Source organism: Electrona antarctica (assembly GCF_951216825.1).
Source record: "Electrona antarctica genome assembly, chromosome: 23".
Taxonomy (NCBI): domain Eukaryota; kingdom Metazoa; phylum Chordata; class Actinopteri; order Myctophiformes; family Myctophidae; genus Electrona; species Electrona antarctica.
The window spans coordinates 23425864-23450932 of NC_136804.1; the positions used below are offsets into that span (position 1 = coordinate 23425864).

The 25069-nt window shown below is 43.9% G+C and overlaps 1 protein-coding gene across 4 annotated transcripts in view; it reads right to left on the reverse strand.

Annotated features, from left to right (window-relative positions):
* Nucleotides 1–25069, reverse strand: part of ptn (pleiotrophin) — an 85451-nt gene that overhangs the window by 38719 nt on the left and 21663 nt on the right. The window contains exon 1 of one of the 4 annotated variants that reach the window (XM_079494105.1): nucleotides 20472–20575. The exons of the other annotated variants lie outside the window; for them this stretch is intronic. The gene's annotated coding sequence lies outside the window, so the exon portion shown is untranslated. Of the gene's footprint in view, nucleotides 1–20471; nucleotides 20576–25069 lie in introns of those variants that run through there. 4 annotated transcript variants of the gene reach the window in all.

The window sequence follows — 25069 nt, forward strand, 5'->3', positions numbered from 1 at the left end:
GGATAACTTTCCACAAATAAATAGCCTATAAAACGAAACACAAAATGTATCTGGGTATTGAAACTGTCAAGGGATGCGACCATGACTTATATACCATATGCAACCACTTTAACTTGATATTTACGATGCTAACACTTTTGACACACTGATCGTACATTGTGGGCTGTATATTGAGATGGCAGGTATGTGACATTAAAAAGGACAAATCAAACATATAGGACACTTTATTAGAACACAAAAAAAAATCGCTACAGCCTCAGTAATCAACCACTGAAATGACAGTATTTATGATGCCTCTCATAGGGAATGCATTGACAGTTGCAGTACACCGTTCTAACGGACCAGAAGTGGGGGCGCCCTCTCATTTGGGGGCGTGAAATTTGTATAGTCTCTATAGCCTTGGCTGGGAACAAAGCTTAACTGGAGATTACGCAAGTCTCATAAAAGCAAAGCATGGCAAAGTCCCCTTCCCCTTAGCTGAGGCTAACTTCTGATCACACTGGAAGAAGAAATAGTTACAGCTCCATATCTCTGAGATGCATAGACCACAGACCTAACCTCTGCCACCTTTCACTCAGTACAGTCGCAGTACAGTCACAGGAATGTGGAGGCCTAAAAAGCCATATTGATTTTAAAATAACAATAACAGCCTGTCGCCTCAGCCCTTCCAGTCCTGGCATTACCTTGATATCCGTCCAATTTCAGGGATGATTGCAACCGAGTGGCCTTTAGGCCTTTTTTTCACTAACCTGTGTGCTTCGGTACAAGGCAATCAGCACTAGTTATTTTATTTACTAACATGTGTGTTTTGGTACAAGGTAGTCATTTTCAACAATTTTGCTCCTCAGGACCATGCCGATGACCCATTAATTGGCAACAGATGTACCTGTAGTACACTGGAAGCAGGTGTGTGTGTGTGTGTGTGTGTGTGTGTGTGTGTGTGTGTGTGTGTGTGTGTGTGTGTGTGTGTGTGTGTGTGTATTGGTGAGATATACTTGATTTCAATCTCCAAGTCTGAAAAGTAGATTGATTGATGTTTACTCTGTGCTGGGGTGACTACCTATATTGGAGAGATTTTAATCATGGAACTCAATTTCACCGTTACATTGCTCAGGGATTTGCTCGATCCTTACAGTTCATCTGGTAAAATACATCTCATATCAGCAGGTGTTTTCTCTGGGAGTCATGATGCTCTGTTGCCGCCGAGATCGTATTTTGACGCCTTTACCTACTTGGGCTCTCGGCGCCGCGATTGCCTGCCTTTGGGCATATTTTTAAATATAAATTGATTGACGCTTGACAACACTGTTCTGTACGCGCTCGTAACACTCGTTACGAGCGCGGTGCGGTGAAAAAAACAGAAAAATAAAACGGAAATGAAATGTCCGCTGGCTTATGCCGTCTATGGGATCTGAGTTTTTAGAATCCAGATTCGCATTTTGGATCAAAGCAAGCTTTTTTTTCCTCATAATTTTTATCCCATGATTTTTCAACCCATTTTTCTACCTATCCGTCCCAGATAATTGACACCCAGTGTCAATTGTCTAATGTAATCCTGGGCGCTACACTTCCTCTGGCAACCTAGGGGGGCAGCGGACTGACCTCATGCTTCCTTCTATGCATGAGGAGTCCAAGCTGCTTATTTTCACCTGACAGGGGGGAGTTTCCCTGGCCGGACGTAGTGCATGGAAGGAACACGTTATTCCAACCAGTTCCTTTCCCCTCCATCAGGCGCCCCGGCTGGTAAGGGGGAGGTAGTTTAGAGACCAGGATTACTGCATGTTTTTGGTGAGGGTACTCTACCCTAGGGGACACGGGGAGAACATGCAAACTCCACACAGAAAGACCCTTTCGCCAACCCCGCCTCAGGTATGGGCACTGATGACGCGGAGGAGAGAACACGCCCCCAGCGCCCACAGCGTCCCCAGTGGGAATCGAACCCAGGACCTTCTAGCTGTGAGGCGACAGCACTACCGACTGTGTCACTGTGCCCCCTGGATCAAAACAAGCTTGATTTGCGGCTCATTTCTATAAACGATATGATCGCCGGCTACAAAATGTATGTTTTGATTGAATTAAATAACATTCGCGGAACTTGTTATATAGCGATTTTTCCACTTTGATTCTCCGTTTCTGAGAGAAACAGCTCTTTCAAAATAAGACGGTTAACATTGAAGTGAACTACGGCAACCGTGACAATCAGAGTCAGAGTATCGATTCAGCCACCAGATGGCGGTGTCGGCGGAAGATTAATTTAATTTGCATGTTTGTAATGTGAAAATGTATGTATTATGTTTCTACTTTCTAATGTTTGTTAGAAATGCCTTTCACTTGCAGAATAATAAACAGCTACAGCGTCATATACACAAATAACAAAACAACAAACTAGTTGAAAGATAACCATATGAAGTACCAAAAGTAATTCATTATATAGAATGTCCAATTTCAAGTTTTCAAAAGAATGCATAAAAAAACATTTGAAAATAACAGATCTACAACCTCACAATGCGTCGCACCGCGACTCATTGTTTTGTAATATGTTTTGTAATGATAATCAAAATCTACAAAGTTTGCCTGTTTTTTTTGTGCTCATTTTCAGCAACGCCCTGCACATAGAAACACACAGACACGCGCGCACACACGCACACGCACACACACACGCACACACACACACACACACACACACACACACACTGTGAGATGTAGTGGAGTTGAAGTAAAAGTATAGGCCTACTGGAAATTGGAATTATTACTCAAGTAAAGTAAAAATACCTAAAAATTGTACAGCACTTAAGTAAATGTATTTGGTTACATTCCACCCCTGCTGAATATCGGTCCAGTTGTCTTCATAATTCTGTGGACAAAGTAGTGGTCTCTCTCTCTCATAATTCTGTGGACAAAGTAGTAGTCTCTCTCTCTCTCTCTCTCATATAGAACAGCCTTAGCAGACAGCAGAGGGCTCCCATGGCCTATGCAAATACACAGGCTCTGACCTTTGTGGAAAATACCAGTAAACGGTGACCTCGCCATCAGTATCCTTTCACTGCAGTATTGAACGGGGCTTTTCCCCCCAGACACTCGGTTTTTATCCCGCTAACAACAATGACACAGATAGCCTTGACTCAGCATCAAACGTCACTGCCATCATCATTTGTCCTCGTCTTCTTTTGCTCATGCCCCGGCACTTAATTGATTTCTTCCTAGCAATCTTACAACTTCGACAGGTTGTAACCCCCCCCCCCCACACACACACACACACACACACACACTTCAATGAAGTCACTGCAAGAAGGGGATCCCCCCCCACTTGCAGACAGTGCCTTGGCAGTTGGTGTTATTGGATGACCTCATCGACTACACACTGGCCTCTGCTGGTGGAAATGAGTTACTGCCGGCCAGACGCCCAGGGAAACACAATTGGGAGGAGTGGGTTTGTCTCAAATCACTTACACTTTTACGGGTGCAAGATATTACAGCCAGATGAGTATGTCGGTTCGGCAGATATAGTGTCCATTATTTGCCTTTTTTGATGCCATCTGTATCTGCAATTATGCAACCGATGCGAGCATGTAGAAGGGCCAATTTGTTTATTTCTTGTTTGCTTGTATAATTAAATTAAGTTAAATGTTGTTTTCATATGGGGTTCCCAGCAACATCACAAAAATGTTAACCCCTTTATCCAAATTGTATACGTTGGCTACCGGTATTCTAAAAAATCATCTCTTCTGCATGTCCCTGGCACAAAACATTTTCGGATGGGGGTCTGTGGGCCAAATACATGTACATTCCTTGCAATGAAAAGACACTGGTCTAGAACTCTCCAAAATGGAGTGCACACTACATGATGTTTCCCTGTGAACTTTTTCGGACAGGCTCTGATTCACCTCTGCTCATCGCAGCTCCAATTCTTCTAAAATATTGACTGGTAGTCGGATCACATGGAGAGAGTGCTGGACCGACACAGCTTCCCCCATGGGCTGTCGCGGATCAAACATGAAAACAGCGGAAGAACAAAGTCTTGCCAGGGCTGTTAAAAGTCCGCCCCCATCAACATTCATTCAGTGGTACAGGCATAAAATAAAGCATAACTGCAACCTCCTCTCAGACATGTCTTGAGCTCCTCTCGTGTCTCTGAGAAGCTGGGGTGTCAAAACAAAGGAGGTGTTCATATTTGAGTCCTTCATTTCAGATCTACCGTATCTCGTCTCCTGCATGCCTTAAATCTTCTATATAAAGTTCAAGTTGTTTGTCTGTCAGTCAGTCAGTCAGTCAGTCAGTCAGTCAGTCAGTCAGTCAGTCAGTCAGTCAGTCAGTCAGTCAGTCAGTCAGTCAGTCAGTCAGTCAGTCAGTCAGTCAGTCAGTCAGACAGACAGACAGACAGACAGACAGACAGACAGTCAGTCAGACAGACAGACAGACAGACAGACAGACAGACAGACAGACAGACAGACAGACAGACAGACAGACAGACAGACAGACAGTCTGTCAGTCAGACTGTCAGTCTGGACAAAATATGCCCATACAGTATGTGGCTATGTCTGATGTGACTGTCACAGTATTGATGTGTTGAATATGGACGTTGTCGGACATTAGCCGTATTGTTCGGCAGTGGTTTCTGTTGTGTGTGGCATCAGAGAGGAGATATGGATAGAGAGAGGGGGAGGGGGATTCTACTTAACCCACACAATAACCCGGAGAGGGAGAGAAAGCTTATTTCACCCACTCAACAACGACTCGACCAGTGCTCGGTACAAACACCTGTATATAGACGAGACGTGTTCAGCAAAATAACCCTGGAAATACCAGCCAAGCTGATATTTGCTGCTCGTCAGTGAATGAACACTGCATTTTATTTTGGTCAAGTAATCAGTAAACTTTATCTCCATCCATTCATTCAAGAAGTTGCTTTTTTTTTTTGTTAAAGGATGCCGTTTTACTCTCAGATAGGAGTTCTCTAATGAAGAAAAGCCAACATAAATTCCTTGGCACCACCATATGCTGCTCCCTGAAATGGGAAGTTAACACTAGTAACATCTTGAGTAAAGCCCACCAGAGGCTTCACTTCCTACGCCTCCTAAAGAAGTTCGGTGTGACTGGGGAGGCGTTGGTTCACTTCTCTTCTACAGAGCCACTGTGGAGAGTGTCCTCGTCTTCTCAGTCACAGTGGAAACACAATAGTCTTAGAGAGGAAACAGCTGGAAAGGGTGGTACGCACAGCGTCGAAAAGCATTGGCCTCGACCTCCCATCCGTCTCCTATATACACCATACTCTCTAAGCGCAGGATGCAGAAGGTGATTGCCGACCCTTCCCACCCTGCCTGCTCTCATTTCGCACCCCTGCCCTCAGGTAAGAGGGCAGAAGACTGCGGTCTCTAAAGTGCAATACCTCCCGCTTTAAGAATAGCACTTATCCCGAGGCTGTGTGCCTCCTGAATGCTGACCCTCTTTTCACTCGCACTTTACAGCGTGAAGCTGCTTTGTGAAATGATGAACTGCGATGGATTGCTTTTTATTTATTCAACATGAATTGTAACGTTTTGCATTCTTCTTATTTATTGGTCCCCCTCATATGATGTTTGTACTTTTGTATATTGTTCTACTGTCTGAATATGTGATGTAAATATGTGTCTTTTTGTATGTCTGTTTTTAGTGCACTGAAACAAATTCCAATCAACTCTGTTGACATGGCAATAAAGTCTTGAATCTCTCTCTCTCTCTCTCTCTCTATATATATATATATATATATATATATATATATATATATATATATATATATATATATATATATAATATATATATATATAAACAATTTGTCAGTTTATACATACAGTAAGTATATATATATATATATATACTTAGTACTTACTGTATGTATAAACTGACAAATTGTTTAGCTTCAGTTTTGTAATACAGTGTTTCAACCTTCAAAGGTCTGTTCCGACTGTTCCAAATTAAGTAGGATAAGTAAAGCTGCTTTTGTTGTTGGGCGGCCAGACAATGGCCTGAAGCCCTTATGGGTTGACAGTAAAACCCTTTCTTCAATTTGCAACAGTGTCACTCTATTACTCATCTGTGGAGCAGACTAGGCTCTGTTCCACATCACAGCCACCGTCTCATTGCAGAGACTTGAGGATGAGGAAGGGGATATTTATTGAAGAAGATGGGACGACCCTATTCCATCAAGAACAGGACAATCATCCACAGCAAACACTTAATATTGTATTGTCATTGGAGAATATCAACAGAGAAAGTATGCCAGGCAGGCTACAAGACAACACTCCATCACAGAGCCTGCCATCAGTTTGAGCTTGACCCTACGTTTTAACAGCGGGCGAACAGCGATACAAATATCCTAGTGGGCTTCCTGCTGTCATTACCGTATGTGCTCGCTTTGAAGCGCATGTAAAATGACGCTGCTGTGGTCCAGTCAACACTTCGAAGTGGAACTAGGAACCACATTTTGGTGGTATGGTTCCGCATGGGAGGGTAAACCGGTAAACAAAGCGACACATGAATTTGATCGGCTATCGCCGGATGATGTCGTCCAAAATATAGAATATTTTATAGTATATATGTTTTTGAACGACGTTCCTCCGCCCACTTTTTAACTATCGCCTCTTCACCTGCTATCGCCAGTAGTTGCCGGGTCCCAAAGGCAAATTACGCACTTCCAGAAAATACGCCAGGCTACTGCCCGCTGTTAAAACGCACCGTGACAGTGGCCCTGTGATAATAGTTAGGAAGTAGCTGACACTCTCTAGAACTACTTTGAAGCTCAAGTGTGATGACAAACAAAATGGCCATGCGCAGAGACATTCTCGAAACCAGCTGGCTGAAAGTTAATTGCACACCTGTTCTCTCGCAAAAGTCGGTTGAGCTTGTGTGGCCCCGCAGCTACTTGCAAATAGACGCAATGTTCTTGATTAGAAAAAGTAAATGAATAAACAAATACGACTGGTCATGTAATTGACATCCATTTCCCAGGGTGGGTGTGAGCGCACGCGCGCGTGTGCGTGCATGCATGTGATGTGTGCGTGCGTTTTAAGTGCCGAGTAGCCACTGAGCAGGCACGTTAAGCACCATAGAGAGATACACTGCCTGAGGTCCTCTGACGCAACTGGAGATGAGGCTGATGGGAATTCAATACACAGCAACGACACTACCTAATTTATTCCACAATAAAGCTGCCCAGTGCTTGTTTGCCTGCAGTCACATTCAGGGTATGTATGGACCAATGTTACAGCCATGTTCATCAGAGTTCTACATGTGGAGGGTATGGACACATGTTACAGCCATGTTCATCAGAGTTCTACATGTGGAGGGTATACTTCTATGGACACATGTCACAGCCATGTTCATCAGTGCTGTAGTAGGTATAATCCTCAGGGTTAGGCTGTAATGTGTAAATTTCATGTCCTACCCAGGATCCAGGCATGGGTGTACTACTCTACCACTCTTCTGACAAGAAGGCAGCCCTGCAAGGGGACTGGTTTTGCTGTCAACCAGTAGTGTTGATTTTTACAGCTAATTTTTATTTAGTTTTAGTCTTTTGAATAAAATAAAATGTAGTTTTAGTCATATTTTTATCTGAAATGTTTTAGTGTTAGTCTAATCTGTCAATTGAATGTATTGCGGTGGGCCTTGGTGGCATCGTAATGCCTGATTACACACTTGGTTGCACTCTGGAAATAGCCGATTTACAGCAGATCTGCTAATTTCAGCATGCAACCAAGCATACAATTACTTGTCTTGTAGTTCTACTGGATCTCTTCTCCTGGTTCTCCACTAGACCCTCACTAACATTTAGTCTAGTTTCAATATATTTAGTCTTAGTTTTAGTCATCGTTGCTTAGTTTTTATTTTGCTTTCCTTGGTGAAAAAAATGTAGATGACGAACATTTTTCGTCATACTTTTAGTCGATGAAATCAACACTAGTGCAAACCTGTCACCCCACTGAGGTACATTAAGGAATAATTGGAAGAACATTCCAAACTCATCAAAGGGAGCCACACAATCTAAAAGGCGTTAGAACTTTCATTTTCACCAGCAAATTAGCTACTCTGGACTGGTGGTGATAGTAATAAGGAATATGAATGATTCAAATAATCACGTTCGACGAGGGAAAAGGATGAATGATGCTGATGATTATAGTCATTTTCCACAACAGTCATTTGGTCTGTGTAACGTGATGCAACCGCACCACAAGAAGAGAAACAAGGTATTTTCCATCCACCAACAAAAAAGACTGTGCTCACTGCTATTATTCTTCACATTCATCAGAACGAGATTTGCATCAGCTTTATTTACAAAATCACAAGTGCAGCTAATTTAACACCCACGCAAAACAATACATCTCTACATCCGATTATATGTGCATAAAGGAGAACACTTCACATATACCACAGCCTTTCTTTGTCAGCTGAACTCTTCTGAGAGTTTTTCTGTTGCTGTTGTGGTAATGGCCACCATGGCAGAGGCGTAATTTCAGAAAGAAATAGAGGGTGGCAAAAACAATAAGTTACCATAGAGCCCCATTTTTAAAAAAAAGAATGAAATAAGTTACTGAGCGACACGTTGATCAACTATTTTCACAATTTGTTTGGTGGCGAAAAAAGAAAATGTTTGAAAATGTTCGCCCATAATGACATTCCCAAAATAGCGATGCCACGTCGAGATTAAATGAAATGAATGGTTGCAATAACTCATGTCACATGTAGAAGATGGATGGGCATCGACTGCGATTAAATCAGAATAATCTGCTAAAACAATTCAGTTGTTCAGAGTTATGCATAAAAATAACTAAATTTAAGGTTAAATGTGAACACTGGGGTGGAGGGGGGTGTGTCAACTGCTATGCCCCGACGCCCGGGGCGTTGCAGAGAGCGAGGAGTCTGGCACTAGCCTGGCTAATAAGCCAGACTCAAATAACACTGTCGTGTGGTATTTGAGTCTGGAGATGTATGGATCTTGTTTCCCGGGGGGCGGGTTCAAACATTTTCTCTTTGACGCAATTGGTTAGAGCTACTGTCAGTCAAAGGTCTCAAGCTTTGAACGTCGCTGTACCAAAGCCCGCCCATATTGCATACGGGCGGGCTTTGGTGGCCACACCAGTTCTCTGGTGTAGGAAATGGGCGTACAATTGAGCCTCTCCAGACCGTAATCCGCCGGCAGGCAATTTTTTTTTGCCAACGGCTGATTCGGTCTGGCTTATTAGACAGGCTAGTCTGGCACCACCTACCTGCTCCTCCTATACACAGAACTAACACCCACGCCACTCACCATGCCCTTTCAACTCACCAAATACGTGGTATTTAAAAAATGGAAACAAAACCGTTTTTTCTACTATCCAATACATTTTTAAATGTTTACATGGTGATGTTTCACCTTTGTTCTCTGGACTGGTTGATAGACTTCCGAGCTCTGGTAGAGCAACTACACGAGCCTCACGAACTGTATTGTTCCCAGGTGTAACAACTCATTCGGACAGTCTGCCTTCTCAGTAAAGGAGGCAAAGCTTTGGAACTCCTTGCCTATGGCTCTAAAACCAGACGGATGGTAACGAGATGTTCTAGAGAGGACTCAAACTATGTTTGAAATCAAATAAACTGTGCTCACATGGATAGTGTCTGACTGGTTACTTGAGTGATTATCTTTACTTTAGTTTTGTAGGTGAATGTAATGGGTATTGTAATTTAGTTAATAATATATTAATATATTATTAGTATATATTATTTTTTTGTACTTGATTGGTTTTTTTTTTGAGTGGTGCAACCACTCCAACGAACAGCAATGTTCGTGTCCGTGTTTGTGTGTGACTATGTGACCAGTACCAATGAGCACCAAAAGTGGCGCTGTTGTGCCAGAAACAGAGAGAGAGATAGTGTTAGAACCAATAGGAACTGAAATTGGAACGATACAGAGAAGAAATTAGAACGATACAAATTGGAACGATACATAGAAGAAATTGGAACGATACAAATTGGAACGATACAGAGAAGAAATTGGAACGATACAAATTGGAACGATACAGAGAAGAAATTGTAACGATACAAATTGGAACGATACAGAGAAGAAATTGGAACGATACAGAGAACTAATAGGAACTGAAATTGGAACAATACAGAGAAGAAATTGGAACGATACAGAGAAGAAATTGGAACGATACAAATTGGAACGATACAGAGAACCAATAGAGGGGAGTTGCACCACTCAGTTCACACGGGTGTGATTTTTTAACTAAAGTGTTACCATATTTTTTGAAAAGTCTCCTGTGGACAGGTGGTGAAGATTAGCACGGGTCGTGCATGGAGCAAACGCTGGAGAATATTGGTTCACCGATCCCGCCCCTTCCCCCTCCGCCCCTCCCCTCCCTGGTAGAAAACAGCAGAGAAAACTGACGTCACCATATTTTGAGCGGCGCCCCTCTGCACTGTAGTTCACTCCTATGGTTCCTATGATCACCCCCACCACTTTGGACTGCAGTGGTAAGGTGTCATTGTTCCGACCGCTCATTAGTCCGACCCATTACTAGCCCTATCATAGATATTAAAAAAATCACACCCATGTGAACTGAGTGGTGTAAGGTCTGTCTGACGTAATGAAATCATGTCTGACGTAATGAAATCACACCCGGGTGTGATTTCATTACCTGGCTTTGTTTGTGCAGAAAAAATTTGCATGGTTGCTATGTTCACCCTGTTCACCCGGGTGTGATTTCATTACGTCATTACAACAGGGTGAACATAGCAACCATGCTCATTTTTTCTGCACAAAAAAGCCAGTTGTAGGAGTGGTTTACACCACTCAAAAATAGATGCCTCATTGGCCGCTGCAGTTCGTTGGAGCGATGTGTGTTGAAGGAGGGGCGGAAGAATTTACACTGGGAGGAAGTACGGCGGAAGTGTGGAAGGCACGTTACGTCACGCTGCCACTCAAGTGATTACTGGCCAATCACAGCACATCTTTTCCGGAACTTACAGACCCGAACATGCGCAGGGCTTCGCAAGGAATCTCGGGAAAGTCTCCCTTGAGCACATACGCTCCAGAGCCGGAAAGGGCGTCTACGTTTATATGGGGTGTGTCTTAACCGGCCATGTATAGTCGAATGAATGCACACACAGTCCCCGATGTCTGCGTCGCGAAAAAACGCGCTGGCACGGTCAGGGCCGTTTGTCCTCTAGTGAGTGAAAGGGACAGTATACACTCCGCCAGTGTGCTCGTCTCCTCACATCGCCAGCCCAGCACACAGCGCTTATCCTATCTTTAGAGATAAGAGGCTCACACCACGACTCACATGGAATGTTTACATTACATCACTGTCCAAATGGCGAGGCTTTGAATTGGCTAAGATCATCTTTCCTGTCACTCAATATATTGTAGAACTTCTTGTGCCGGGAAGTTTGTGCAACTACATCAGTGTTCAGCTCATGCTGGAGTGGAATGGGCGATCCCCATGAGGTTACTGGTGGGGGGGAGGCAGGAATAATGGATAGTCTCAGGGGTACAAATCTGTCAGCACATACTGTACACACAATACACTGAATACAGTATGGATTGAACTACATGACAGAAATGTTTTGAGATGATATCAATCCAAACCATCACACAAGCACGTGCACACGCACGCACACACACACACAAGCACACACACACACACACACGTACAGTATGTACTCAAATCCACAAACAAACAAACAGACAGACGAACACAGCAGCCCATCTTGTTTTCCAGACTGTGCTGTTTTCTATACTTACCCTCTTAGGGGACTGCTGTGTGCGTACTGTGTACTAGTCCTGTACTGAACAGCATGCGAGATGTTCTCTGCAGCTATAACCTCGCTAACTTCACTAAACTCCTACAGAGACACGGGGCCAAGGTCTAAGCCCTGGCCTAGTGTCTGTGTCTTAGAATGTGAACTGACTGAGAAGAAGAAGAGGTTAGTTATAATGATGCCTCCCCCTCTGCTGCCGGGTTGTTTGTTTAGCCCATTTAGACCTGTGGTCGGTTTAAAGAAAATGGCTTCTAAATCCTAACAGTTTTCTGAAAAACCTATGTTTCTATGTCAGTGGTGCTCAACTTTTTACCAGCTGCGAAGCAGGCTGGTCTACAATCTATCAGGTTGGTAGTGGCAACTTATGGTAGTGGCAACTTATCATCTCATTGGCTGCCGTAGTCACCTATCTTTCCGATTGGCTGCCTCTTCTCTAGGCAACCAGACACTTTTGCCTCTTTCAGCCAATGGGATAGCATTGCAGCCAGCAACAACCCACTATTTAGAATTGTGTGCAGCTGGTAAAATATGACTGTCATTTTGGGCTTGTTTCATGTCAAGGACCCCCGGAATTATCTGTATTTGGCTGCGGACACCCATCTGAAACTACGTTGTTCCAGGGACCGCCCCAGAAGCAAAGACTTGAGTTAAAATTGTTCGCTGTGAAAGAATATATGTTCTAAAATAGTAGATCGACAAGCTCGTATAGCTTGAGGTTGCTATGCGGTTGTACATCTGCTATTTTTCAATAGCTAAAGTATAACATAATGCTTAAAACACCCATTGTTCCCGTCCAGAATGGGTTAGACGGAGCGGCTGGTTCACAGAAACACGCTCTCCGTGTGGATGGAATACTAATGCACACACGTAACTAATGGCGCTCTCTCTCTCACTGGACATGCACTTGTTCACTCTGCACGCTCTCTCTCTCTCTCTCTCTGCTTCTCCCTCGCTTGCCATTCATTTTTCTCAAGCTTTCTTATCTCGCTTCATGTTCTGATTAATGTTCCAAAACACAGTCAAAGATTTTTGTTTTTGTTCTTTAAAACACGCGCGCACGCACACACACACACACGCACTTTCCTCTTTCTGACAGCTCACTGATCCCGTAATATTCACATATTGGTGGGTGGACACACTTCGGTCTGTGCAACCTCAGAGTGGGCCCATATCTTTCTAAGTCACTCTCTATCCGTCTTAAGTATTTAAGTTTTAAAAAAAATCAAACCATCGCCAGAATTAGGGGGAATTAAACCCAGTGAGATTTTGAGCAAGGATTAGACACCCGCCTTCGGTATAAGAAGGGTTTATAATATAAACTATTTATTTTGGCACTAAGTGTTGGAGATAATTGCCTCGAGGTATTTCGAGCAGCCTGTTACCGCCACAGCATACATGTATATAGCATGTGTTTCATGCATTTCCTCTAAGCTTGTGTGCTATGCATTTGCGTTGTGCATTCTCCAGTCCGGGTTTAGGCCAGTGTTGTTTTCGTCGACTAAAACTAAGACGAAAATTATTCGTCGACTACCTTTTTCCACTGACAAAAACGAAATGGAAACTAAATGAAAACTAAGGTGTGATGACTAAAACTAAGACTAAATATACTGACAATTGTGTCAACAAATAAAAACTAGACTAAAATGTTAGGAAGGGACTAGTGGACAAGAGATCCAGTATAAGTAATTTTACACTTGGTTGCATGCTGAAAATAGCCGATCTACAAGCTCACAACGCGTCGCAGCGCGACGCGTTGTGAGCTTGTAGATCGGCTATTTTCAGCAAATGTAAAATCACAGCCATTATGACGGCATCAAGGCCTGCCAAAACACATTTTAGTCGACTAAATCAACTGTAGATTTAGTCGACTAAAATCTCATGACATTTAGTCGACTAAAACTAAACTAACACTAACACATTCCAGGTGACTAAAATGTGACTAAAACTAAGTGAAAACTATTCAAGAGACTATGACTAAAACTAAAATAGAAATTTTATGCCAAAAACAACACTGGTTTAGGCCTACTGTATGCTGTGAGATTCTTTGATTTGTATGCATGGTTCCAGGTTTAAACAAATGACAAAAATAAATGTGGCTTGCACTGCATGTTATTTGCAAAAAAAAAAAACATTTTTTGGCTGAATATTGTGTTTGTTTGGCGGGTGTCTTGAGATATTTAAGTCTTTGTCTGCCAGATTTTATTTCTCGCTGGCTGCCATCAACCATGTCATGATACCACCACCCACCGTCACTGCATTGTACCCGTCGTGGAAGTAGTCCAGTATTAATGTAATTTGACCTCTAACTAATTGCAAAAAAAACAAACTCAACTGATTTTGCATCTTCAATATATCCTGAATAACAGAAAAAAAGTTGCCTGGAATTGTCTGAGGGGAAAGTGTTGAAAATGGCCTGTACAGTATGGCCAACTTTTTTTCTGTTATTCAGGATATATTGAAGATGCAAAATCAGCTGAGTTTGGTTTTTTTGCAATTAGTTAGAGGTTGATCCTGTATTTTCCATAGATTTCCTGTACTAAAGTCCCACACTTCAGTCCCAGGCAGTGTTGATTCTGTCGACTAATACTATGACGGAAAAATTGCGTCGACTACCTTTTTTCACTGACGGAAACTAAATTGAAACTAAATGAAAACTAAGCTATGATGACTAAAACTGAGACTAAAATGTTTTTGACAATTTCGTCAACAAATCATCATCATCATTTTTTCGACCGCTGTCGAGATCATGGATTTCACAATGCCATGCCAGACTTCCCGGTTCTTCATTGCCATCCCCAGTTCCTGCTTACTGATGCATGTGTCCATAGCAATGACATCAGGGAACGGCAGTTTTCTACCTCTGGTCTGGTTTGAGGCAGGACTCCAGAGAACAAATAATAACAAATAATAACTACACTAAAATGTTAGGAAGGGACTAGTGGACAAGAGATCCAGTATAAGTAAAAGACAAGTCATTTTACTCTTGGTTGCATGCTGAAAATAGCAGATCTACAAGCTCACAACGTGAGTTTGTAGATCGGCTATTTTCAGCAAGTGTAAAATCAGCCATTACGACACCATCAAGGCCTGCCAAAATACATTTTAGTCGACTGAATCAACTGTAGATTTAGTCTAATAAAATGTTATATTTCGTCGACTAAAACTAGACTAACACTACAACATTCCAGGTGACTAAAATGTGACTAAAAACTAAATGAAAACTACTCACGAGACTATGACTTATACACTAAAATCTAAATTTGCTGCCAAAAACAACACTGGACAAGTTTGGTGAGCTGTTGTCGAGTTGAGTTGTTGAGCGAAGATGAGGAAGAGGCATGTGGTCATCCTCACGTTCTCTTTGCACTGCCTTTGTAGTGTATGTAATCGCACTGCACAAAAAAAACAAAAAAAACATCTTCGCCCCCTGTGTGAACACACATTCAGTGTTTGCAGGTCTGATGCCACCCGTATTGGAGCTGCCCAATTATAAAGGTGCTGACATTTTGGCATCTCTCTGTTTGAAATGACGCACACGCGCACACGCACACGCACACGCGCACACACACACACACACACACACACACACACACACACACACACACACACACACACACACACACACACACACACACACACACACACACACACACACACACACACACACACACACACACACACACACACACACACCTAACCCCCCCCCCCAGCAATATAAACCTTTCGCTAAAAGGAAAAGGCATTTAAAAAATAGAACGTGATGTGATTAATTCATTGATATTGTGGTTGTTGTTCCCATACATAGTCTGGCTACAGCAAAATACATCATTATGGCAGTTCAGAAGGACAGAAGAATATAATTGCAATTATTCATAATCTATATACAATTCCATAACCATGCTTATACTGCACTTTGAAAAAAAAATAAAACAAAAGGGTCAGTGTGGGCTACACAAGTACACAGAGGCTTATCATTACAGAATTATTCAATCCCATTTCAGCATTATCATTAGCGATCCTATTAGTGCTGAAATTGGAACACAGGCGCTTAAGTGGCAGAGCGAGGCAGCGAGCCACAATGATGCTCGCGATCAATTTAACTTTCCATTCAGCGTCAGTGGCCACCATGTCACAACAACAACAACAAAAGCAGGGGAGAAAGCCTAACACAGGCAAGCCGCCACCATTCCTCAAGACCACTGGTCTTCCACCAGTGGTCTTGGGGACCACCAGTGGTCCTTGGGGGGGTTTCAAGGTGGTCCCCAGCTAAATGATGGACAGTTGGTATAGCCAAATTGGACCAATTTACCTACGGGGATAATAAAGGACATCTCATCTCATCGACCCTTATCATTGGATCTTTAACTCTTGAGAGCGTAAAATGAACCCAATAAAATGGTCCATTTGGTTTCATTTTACGCTCCACTCCAAGAGTTAGATTATTGCTAAGCATCTGCATTACTTCATTGTTTATTTACAAGAATTCTACACAATCAGAGAATGTACTAAGAAGAATTGTTATTTTTATTATCTCTCCTATGGTACCAACATCAATACGGCATGGAATTGTGGACAACATCTTATCCAACGATAACAAAATATAATTCTTTAGTATTGGGTCCGAGAGGCTAAATCTCATCAAATGTGGGTCCGTGGCTCAAATGGCCCGAATAAATAATGGAACTTGATATGAAAAAAGCTTGAAAACCCCACTGCTCTCTAATGAATCCTGTTTTCTGCTATTTTCCCCGGCTCCTCTTCTCCCATAAGCTATTCACAGTCTGTGCCCTACAAGTATCTAATTTTCTCTCAAGACGTGGTCATAATACCGCTAATAACTCTGCGTGGTCCAATCGAAATCTCACTCCGCTGCACTGCAAGCCCGAAGAGTGGCTGTAAAATAAAATGAGATTTCCTTTGATTGAGCCAATGCATCAGAGTGTTTAGGCGCTGCTGTGTATTTTGCAGAATGTTATTTTCACAGTTCCTCCAGGGTCAGGTTCTGTGCCAATTAGCATTGTTGCATCAAACAAGAAACTAAAAAGGTATTATGACTGACTCTGCATTAATATACAGTGGGTCTACAGGCAGATGCGCCTATAGCCCAAAGCATGGAATATGGATGCCCCCAATCCCCCATGCAGATGTGTTCAATCTGTTCTCGTCCGAATGGCAAATAAGTGTTAAGATAATGTTGTTTTCCTTCCCTCATCTGTCTGTCGAACTTGCTTCCCCTCTCTCTCTCGTGACATGGTGCGTGAGACAGCATCATCCCTCAGTTCATTAGATAGATACAAACAGTCCCCGCTCCCCTGTGGTGCGCTAACTGAAGCCAGCACACACAAGCTCAGAGAGAGAGAGAGAGAGAGAGAGAGAGGTTGTTGGGAGGTGGTGGTCACCCTGGGGAGACGTAGTCCCTGACTGACTCATACTAAACACACAACTGCGCTCTCCCTGTCCAAAACTCGCTTCGCTTAAAGGCACATGCAACTATGCAAGCTCCTTGTTCAAGGACTGACACATAGTAAATCGGTTCTCTCTCGACGTACGGACGCTTCAGCTGTGCTTCGTGTTATTATATAGTGAAACTAAAACTCTCAAATGAATTACAGCCTTGCAAATCAATAAATCATTGGTCACAAAAATAGGCCTTTAGGCTCCACCCCCTAATGACCTTTGCCCTCCTGCCCTACAGTCACCCACAAGTCAAGCCAGGGCACTGAATATATGCATACTGTGTGCGCGTGCGTGCGTGTGTGTATGTGGAAGTCTAATGAGCTGATTGATTGCAATAGAAGGCCTCTGGTTACCATTAGCTCTCTGAGATCAAGCAACATGTTAAGCCAATCGAAGGGCAGTGAGAGATAGGCCTGACCAGACACTTTAACATCACTATTAGAGTAGATGTTGCTTTTTGTTCAACTGGAGAACTAAATGGTAAGCGGTGCATTTATGTAGCGCATTTATCCAACACGCTTTACATAAGCTTGTGCATTACATTCACCCATTCACACACACACATTCATACACCGATGGCGGAAGAAACCATGCAAGGCACCAACCTGCCCATCAGGAGCAATTAGGGGTTCAGCGTCTTGCTCAAGGACACTTCGACACTAACTCTGGGGGAGCCCGGGATCGTCACGGTTCCCATCCGGCCGTTCTACTGGCCAGTGGCCACTCTACCCCTGAACCACTGCCACGCCTGTGCTGGTGATGAGATGAAGGGCAATCTACCAGAGTGTGAAGTTGCTGTTAGTTGTTGCACGCACGCACGCACACACGCACGCACACACACACCTTGTGAATACACATGTGAATGCCACCACAAAAGGCATTACCAGCCCCGTCAATAGGGTCCTTCAGACAAAGGGAGCGACCCCTCACAAGAGGAACATTCTCTCATGAGCAGCTTAAAGCTTCCTCTAGACTGCCTTGGTTGTCGAGCATTGAAAGTAATGACATAGCCGCTTGCTTGGTGGGTCAATAAGAATACTCTGATTTTCTGCACATAACTGTGCGTCGCCCGGACTCTGTCATCCACGTGCGTCACTGTCAGCTCTCATCACCCCGCAGACTGCGATTGGCCTGAATAAAACATAAGGCACGCTCTCTCTCTCTCTCTCTCTCTCTCTCTCTCTCTTCTCTCTCTCTCTCTCTCTCCCTGTGTCAGGACACTGCCACTCCCAGCCACTGTGATTGTGAGGACGACTTAACCCCGTCAAAAGCCGGCGAGGAGGCTGAGGGAGGACTCCATCATTAGCTTCCCAGTCAACACCAATTGCAACCCCAACTATACGACGACCGAAGAGGAGGCAACGGAGAGGAGCGTTCTTTGACAGGTCGTCTCTCTCTCCTCTCCGGCACGCCTCTTGACTCCTTTCTGCCATCATTTCCCTTTATCCTGTCCTCCTTTCCTCCGGAGGCCCTCTGGACCCCGTCAAGATGCACTCTGTTCATCTCACATGTGAGGGGTCAACGCGCACCCCACTAGAATAAACCAGCCACTCAATGTGAGGATCTTTGTGCATGTCCTCCCCCCCCCCCCTGTTCTCTCTCTCTCTCTCTCTGTCTCTCTCTCCCTCTGTCTCTCGCCTATAGACCAGAATTGGCTCCATTCACAGGAGTGTCACTCCCCCCCTGGAGCGCCCTTCTCAAGGCCCTCACAGTGCCATTCTATGTCTCCCGCTCCTCCAATGAAGAGTGGTCTCGCGGAAGCATTGGTGGGTGCAGAAAGAAAACACACGGCCTTTGTGCACGGTCTTGACATATAGGGCGAGATCACGTGGTGAAGTGCGTGGGGGGCGAGCACTTAAACAAGGAGAAAAGGCTAAAAATGCATTAAAAAACAGCTTAAAAAAAACGGGGGCCCTAATGGCATTCTCGGAGGAAAATGACATGCGCCATTTAAGAAATGGAGCGGACTTTATGAGTTCCCGGCCCTCCTGGCGCTCGTCCAGCTAAATCCACATTGTGCTCGGACTTCCTGCGGACCAAGGCTGGTTTCTCAAGCTCATCTCCACCTCGTGTTTAATCTCCCCAAGACCTTTCATTAGGAACACACCATGTGTTGATTCTAAAGAAATGAAGCAGACCACCTCATTTTGAGTTGAGAATGAGCCCGGGAAAGGCTTTTGTCTGCAACAGGAATGCCCATAGCACAGAGAGGAACACTGTTTGGTGTGACTCGGGTTGCTATACCGGGACTGGAGATAGCCATGGCAACGCTAGCATAAGGTCCACCGGACCACATAGTGGCGATACAATGCGGCTTCTTGGGTTTGTCATTCCAGTCAGGCCTGACCCAAATTGCGATATCCTGGGAAAAGCTGGCCCACTTCGGCCAAGCGCGAATGCACACATTTCACAGTGACACACAGGAATACTTTGCATGCATGCATGTTTGACTGATTTGCAATAATGAGGGAAATGTTGTATGTTGTATGGGTGTTTGAAGTCGAATCACAGAGGAAAAGAGCCCTATAATGTTTTCACCATACCAGTCCACATCCTATGACAAACGTGTTATTGGCACTCCTCAAGTCTATATACATGTTACACACAATGGAAATAATATGACAACAAGCCAGCTTTGTGTGTTTGATTTTCAGTGGGTTTAATACTCTTTTATGTTTTCCTATTTTTATTAACTCATATGAACAGCCTCAGGGAAAACCACAATTTAAATAAATTGGAAAGCCAACAAAGAGACAATTGGGCTGCAGCCGCCCGCCACAAAAGCCTTTTTTCAATATTTCACTGAAGCGGTAACTACGAGAGTGAACGAAACGCATAGAATTGTTTTGATCACCAACGTTCCTCCAGAGACAACTTAAAGTGAGTTTCTCGAGCAGCTCTGGCCACAGAGCTTTGGCTATAGTGTGAGAGATGAAAATGATAATAAGGAACAAAGAGGTCTGCTCCAATAAAGCAACAGTTTCATAAAACACAAATACATTTCACAACACACGCACACACTTGATACAACAACAACAACGACATTATTCTCAAATGCCATCTGTTACACCAAAGTCTATCTGCCCAGAATACTTTCTTTTTTGTGTTGAGTTGCCAAACTTTTTGGTCCCCATCCGCTCTCCCCGGTGCTGAAATCTACCCTTCACAGTTATACAGCACACCATCTCTCTGCCCTGACTACCAAACACTGGAGTGCATGCAGAAAGGAGAAATTGACTTACTTTAAAATTGGAGGTCTGGTAGTTGTGTTTCTCACTTGCCGTAAGTTTTTCTTTTCTCTCTTTACTCTCTTCTCATCTGCACCTCTGCACTGTCTGTTACCCTGTCTGTCTTTCCAACACTATTTCTCTTTGTACCACACTCTGTTTCTCTTGTCCCTTTGCACAGGGCTGGGCATATGATAGCTGTGTGTGTAGTATATTGTGTGTGTGTGTGTGTGTGTGTGTGCGTGCGTGCGTGCGTGCGTGCGTGCGTGCGTGCGTGCGTGCGTGTTGCCGAGGGGGGCGTGCTGAAAGCTTGGTTTCCTGACTCGTGATCAGGAGCTCATTACCCCAAGGTCACTCCAGGGACGGCCCCGCTTGGCAGGGCGCAGCGCTCGCAGAAAGACAGCAGGAGAGGAGGGAGGAGATGCGAGGTGGAGGGGAAGAGAAAGAGGGAGAGAGAGAGAGCACTTAAGAGCCAAAGTGCTTGGGAGATACACGGGGGATAATGAGAGAGAGAGAGAGAGAGAGAGAGAGAGAGAGAGAGACGGACGGACCGACAGAAACATTAGACAGAACTAAGACAGCAGGACAGGGATATAAAGGCAAACAGTCAGCCTGCCAGACAAACTATATTAACAGTCAAGAGACACTACTGCTCTACAAGCTTGGCTTGGATAACTTGGTATAGTGTTAGTGTATAACAGACAACGAGCCTGCATGCCTGCCACAATTGGAGCAGGGCTGTATACCACCCAAGCAAGCCAAAGACAGACAGTTACATAAAACATAATGTATCTCTATGGAAAAGCCTGTCCAGGCAGGCAATCAATATGCTATTGACATGCACCCACACAGTCTTCGCTTGCTAAGGCTTTTATATATCCCCGCACTGTAAACATGCAGCTCTGGTATGGTGAATCACATCTCTCTTTTTATTTATAGAGCATCTGTGTCTGCCTGCTGTCTGCCTCTCTGTACGATACCTGGCCTCGCCATGTTCTCTCGTTCAGTCCAGGGACCGCCCCAGGGGACCTTGAATCGGGGTTCTATATAGGCAGGGTATACTGGTTCCCAAACGGTGGCTGTCTGGACCCAATTGTGGGTCGCGGACACATTTTTATGGGTCCCTTTATTTTTTTTCGTTTCCTACATTTTGGTTTTAATTATTATTTCAAAAATATTTCATGAATTGAAAACAAAATTCAAAGAAAGTCCATAAATTAGAAAACAAATGTGTAAGAAGTAGTAGTGAAAAATCTACAAGCGACGCGTTGTGAGCGTATAGATCTGCTATTTTCACTAGTTAAATTTTCTCTTTTGGGTCACTGGCTAAAAGGTTTGGGAACCACATAGGCATTCCCAGCGGAATTAGGAACAGTTTTACCACTTTTCTATAAACGTTTTCTAAATTCTGACGGTTTTCAGAAAAACCCATGTTTATATGTCGGTAGTTCTCAAACATTTTCACGTCAAGGACCACCAGAAATATATGTAATTGGCCGCCGACCCCCATTTGAAAATATGTTGTTCCAGGGACCCCCCCAGAAGCAAAGATTTAACTTAAAAACGTTGAAATAATATATATTCAAAGATTTGCACCACATTTATGATTTTTCAAAAATAGCAGACCTACAAGCTTGTAGCGCGGCACTCGGTGCCGCGCAATGAGCTTGTAGATCTGCACACACACGCACACACACACACACACACACACACACACACACACACACACACACACACACACACACACACACACACACACACACACACACACACACACACACACACACACACACACACTCTGATCGCAGCAGCTGATTGGCCATCAGCCCCGTCACTCGACAGCGTCAAACAACAAACATGGCTGCCCCCACTGCGGTAACTCGCGACTGTATCAATCTGGCTATCAAAATCGCCCTATGATTAATAGTTTCTTTACAGAAACGACCGGTTTTATCTGACATATTTTACCGCTTTTGTTTACATGCTAGTAGCACTCGTTGACTGTTTGTTTGGTTAGCAACCGGGTTAGCCATAGCCACATGATTGACAACAACGTCATCTGCTTTCCTACTATTCTGATTGGTTGGTATGAACCAATCGCCGAAGACTGCCGCTTTGACAACACCCATTCCAGAAACTGCTGCCGTGGGGAGGCCTTTCAGTCTGAATAATGAAGTGAAATTAAATGAAAATTCAGACTGAGTGTCAGGCTAATAGACGTCTGCACTTGCCGGCACTAATCAAACACCTTCTCTTATGGGAGTCCCTGGCTTTTCAGATCTGGGTCTGCAGCCCGGTACGCCTCAGTCTAATTTCTCATTTTGGATCAATGTAAGCTCTCTTTTGCCTTGCGAGATGAGATAGTCGGAATTTAGCGGTGGCACTGTAAACAAGCAGTGGGTGCAGCAGATGGCTGGAGATGACCTTCCAGGGCTGCCCTGGGCCTGCTCCTGCCGCTGGATGGGATCACGTTGACATATTACAGCACACACAATCAATAGCCTGTGCCATTAGGGCTGTCCACAAAGCCTGCGCACAACACTGATCTTAGACCGCCTCCGTATTCTACTTTCGACTGTCCGCACGCACGCACGCGCACACACACGTACACGCGCACACACACACACACACATTATTATATCTCGTAACACTTGTTTGTTTGGCTTGGGTTTATCGAGCGCATCTGCAGTGCAAAGGGAAAGGGCTTAATTGTACCAAGGGGTAGTTCCATGGCACATAGACACTGCTTTATGACAGGGTGGTGATGCGGAGAGTCATGAAAAATTTACTCAATGTACTCAAAGTAACAAAAGCAAAAGTACTCATTATGCGTAATGTCCAATTTCAAGTTTTCGAATGTTTTGAATACAAATCTAAGTAACTAGTAACAAATAGGCCTGGGCCATGGCTCAGTGGTCCAGGCACCTTGGCTGGTAATCCAGTCTGGCAGTGTGCCGTGGCCTTTACTGCATATCTTCCCCCATCTCTCTCCCCATTTCCTGTCAGCCTACTGTCTGTCCCTCCATACAAAATATAAAAAGGCAAAAGCCACAAAAAAAAAAAAAGTTTTCAAATAAAAGTATACTTCTTGGACCTACCTAGCCTGGCTAATAAGCCAGACTCAAATCACACTGTCGTGTGCCGGCAGGCAATTTTTTTTTTGCCAACGGCTGATTCGGTCTGGCTTATTAGCCAGGCTAGGACCTACCCTCCTTGTAGGTGGAGAGCATTAATTAAAATATCCCTGTAATAGGCTTTTAGGTTTATGCACTGCATGCATCTCATTCCAACTCCAATTTTGTGTTTCTGCTGCCTGTGTTTTCTTGTTGCCCCAGTTTGTTTTGAAGGTCTGCGCAAGCATATTTGGCTGTCATTGAGATGGAACTGATCTTTTAGTAGAGCTAGCAAGGCTACGCTCCAATTTACTTTCATTCATATTTCATGTATTTCACATCCTTTCATATTTTGCTGACAATAGCTGTGGTGGCTAATACAAAGAAATCGATACATTTAGTTTAAGAGTCTAGAAATACATTGCTTGTGGCACTTTTACAAGCACGGTATGAGGTTGGATCAACAACCAACAGGGGATGCAATTCAATCTTCCCAAATCTTCAAATGACGACAGGTTCTTGTACAGCTAGTTTTGAACTAAAAGTCACTGTGCAGCGCTGCATTCATTCAGTACAGAATCAGCTTGCATTGTTGTCCGGGGTTTCATTTTGATTGCAGGCAAGGCATCAACTGGCAATACGATACGATACAACTTTATTGTCAGCTTTCACTGAAATGTGCTTTGCGTCAATGCAGCCCTGGTAGTAATGGTCACTCGGTCGCTATAGTATGAGTCATCGCCCCTTGACGATGACATGTCATTCCTCCGCTGGCATCTCATATTCCTCTCATAAATAATACACTTCATCCATCTGCGCCCCAAAAGCCCTCCCCTAAGTGTGCGATGATGTGCTATAGCGTGACATGCATATGACAAACGATGAAAACATGGCGACAAAAGATCTTAGTGATCCCCCACCGTCAATGTATACCTCCTCCTCAGCCCCACCTCCGACCCTGGATCGGATTGGAGATGAGCTCCAGAAAACAAATTTACACATAAATCAAGGGAACACATTTGAGAAAGTTTATATTAAGCCATTTATTTAGACCGGTTTATTTGTTTTTTGGCCAACTGTTTCCTATATTCGGTATTCGGTTTCGGCCAAGAATTTCCCATTCGGTGCATCCCTAGTCTATACTACAAAGACTACAAAGCTACAAGGAGACGTGCACAGTACACATTCTCGGCTTCAAAGATAACAATGCTACGAGGGAACGTAAAGTGGCTGCAGCAGCCGGTCTAAATGGGTCAAGCCTGGTGTCCCTCTTTATTTCTTATTACATTTAACTGGCTGCTATCTCTGTAACATGATGGCGGTGTTAAGCGTTTCATAACACTGCTCCTCACAGTTCGGCCGCAGGGAGTCTGACGAAACCAAATGAAATAGGAGTTGGAGTCAGCCGCAACACACTATTACGATGCTAGTGGCCTGCCACTCCATTCCTCCCTAACTGTCACCAGCTGGGAACTGCTGAGCTGAAGGCAATAAGAAATG